Source organism: Asparagus officinalis, chromosome 5 (assembly GCF_001876935.1).
Source record: "Asparagus officinalis chromosome 5, Aspof.V1, whole genome shotgun sequence".
Classification (NCBI taxonomy): domain Eukaryota; kingdom Viridiplantae; phylum Streptophyta; class Magnoliopsida; order Asparagales; family Asparagaceae; genus Asparagus; species Asparagus officinalis.
The window spans coordinates 122,114,210-122,116,818 of record NC_033798.1 but is presented as its reverse complement, the minus strand read 5'-3'; the positions used below and the strand labels follow the sequence as shown (position 1 = coordinate 122,116,818).

Sequence of the window (2,609 nt, the reverse complement as noted above, 5' to 3'; positions counted from 1 at the left end):
ACACAGAGGGAGGCCCCTTCACATTTCTACTGCTGATATACTGTATTTTGTATTTTCTCTACAGATTTGTGAGGGCTTCTAATTTTTCTTGAGCTATTCAGTCCCTTTGAGCAAATCATAAATGTTTCCATGTTGGGTAGTAAACCTCTATATTCAAGTGGTAGTATACCACATTTTTCTCATAAAAATATCACAATAACCCAAAAACAGAAATCGTATCTAAAGAACTTCACGAGGAACCAACATTGGTAACGAATGTCAAACAATTTCTCGAAAAATAGGAACACTTTACATATTAGCTGGTGAATGTTTCACATATGAAACCCGTTATCAAGAGGGTAAAACAAAAGGAATTGCATCTAATATCAGAAGAATAGCATATTCATGATATAAGCAAAAACTTACTACGAGAGAAAGAGAGAAATTTGACAGATAAAACTACTTCAGAAACAACTTCTAATTAAGCTTGTAAAAAATATTCAAGAACGATATAAAAACATATTATCTTTCTGGTGTGTGAATCAAAATTCTTTTCAAAATGAAACCATTATTAAAAAAAAACTATGAGAAGTAGAAGTTAAAGAGAACAAAGTTTGGGTACCAGGATGCACTGGCACTGGCCAATAGAAGAACTCCAACCATCTCTTCTGCATCAACAAACAATACCAAGAAGAATTCTAAATTTAGGAACTTGGGTAGCTAATTTTAGGGATGTGGGTCTATCCAAATCAAAACCCAATTATGTTTGTACCCAAAATGGATAACATAAAATCTTTGTAGAGTCCCTATAAGTTTTTTCTTCTTCAAATGATGAGAACTGAATTTAATTGGGTCCCCTTCTTATCCAACACAACATATACTGACAAAAGATATGTATTTTCAATTCAAAATCTCCAAAATACTTGAACGCGTCCTTACATTTTCCCCTTTAATCCTCCTGCACGTCAGAAATTACAGAAAATGATTGCTAATAGAATCTTACACTCTACGCATTCAGTTATTCAGTTCTTTTCCGTAAAAACAAGAAAAAGGTTATCTTTGCTTACAAGAGAATTGCGTATCTCAAACTCAAAGAAAATTAATTATCAAAAAAATTGCATTTTTCTGGAGGTTAAACAACATGAAAAAGAATATGAAGGAACAACATGAAAAAGAATTTGAAGGGGAAATTCGAGATTTAAGGAAAAAAAAGAAATGGGATAATGTTAATGATAAAAAATTACCTGATTTGGGTAGATTTTAACTGAGGATTGTAAATCGGTGGCGGAGTCTAAAAGAAGAGAAATTAGGGTTTTATCGGATTTTTTTTCCCCTGCTGCATTTTGCGCATTAATAGCCGGGCGGTTAAAGGAGGAGCGGGAGAAAACGTGGGAATTTATTAAAGGAAAGGGGTGATTTGAAAATTGTTGGTAGTTTCTTCTTGGATTTGGCCCAGATCCAGATTACGATATTTTTGGGGCTTTTCTTTTTCCCTAGAATTCGTGTACATAAATAATACATACAACATTTATTTGCAGAAAATTATTCTAAATTTTAGTGTTTGTGTATATATATATACTAGTATTTAGACCCGTGCAAAGCACGGTTTCTAAAAAAAATTCTGCAAATATTAAACATGTTTAAAAAAATAAAATATTCTGTTTTAGATATGAAATATAGTAGTGAAAGTAAACCGAATAATTAATAAACACAAATTTATAATTATAATATATTTTATTATTATATATGTTATTTTACCTTAAGTATTTTATTCAATCCATCTTTTTAATGGAAATTTCATTATTTCCCGTTCTCTTATTTATGTACGTGGTAAATGTAAGCATGTACATGGTAAATGTAAGCGATAAACACAAATACTCGCACGCGCACACACATACATATGTAATAATCTAATTGTCGCGCGCCTTTGCGGAAGCCTTGCACGAACTCACAACGAACCTGTGATCACGAGTAGAAGAAAGACAAACTCTTGCACAAATCCAACCAATAAAGCCAAATCAATCCAAACACAGAGATATACGTGGTTCGGCAATTTGCCTACGTCCACGGGGAGAGGATGGGGAGATTTCACTAAATCAAGGAGAGTACAAAGGGTTACAATCACACAAATTCTCTCAAACTAACCCTCAACCAAAGATCTCACCTTGCTCACAATATCTCCCTCTCACAATGCTCAAAAGATTCCTCAATCTCTGATAAAAAACCCTCACAAATCGTTTCCCTATTTATATCAAAACAAAACCCCAATCAGACTGTAAATAGGAAACCTGCGTATGCAAAAAACCCGTCGTAAGTCGACTTAACAGAGCTCACAAGTCGACTTGACAGAGAGAAAATCAACAACTGGAGAACACTTCATAAGTCGACTTAACAGACTGTTAAGTCGACTTGCCATAAGTCGACTTAACAGTCATGCTAAGTCGACTTGACAGAGGCTAAAATCACAATTCGGCTGCAGATCGTAAGTCGACTCGTGCACAGTGCATGAGTCGACTTATGCCAGTTTTTCTGGTTAGATCGTAAGTCGACTCGTGCACAGTGCAGGAGTCGACTTATGCCAGTTTTTCTGGTTTTTCTGATTCTTTTCCTGATTTCTCCACAATTCTCCA

At 34.5% G+C, this 2,609-nt stretch overlaps 1 protein-coding gene across 4 annotated transcripts in view; it reads right to left on the bottom strand.

Annotated features, from left to right (window-relative positions):
- Positions 1-1,476, bottom strand: part of LOC109841035 (probable alpha,alpha-trehalose-phosphate synthase [UDP-forming] 9) — a 13,943-nt gene extending 12,467 nt beyond the window's left edge. For 2 of the 4 annotated variants that reach the window (XR_002247120.1, XM_020409891.1), the window contains exons 1-2: positions 1,224-1,476; positions 602-937 (exon numbers count right to left, since the gene is read on the bottom strand). The gene's annotated coding sequence lies outside the window, so the exon portion shown is untranslated. The remainder of the gene's footprint in view (positions 1-601; positions 938-1,223) is intronic. The other 2 variants (XR_002247121.1, XR_002247122.1) reach the window with 2 other exon arrangements.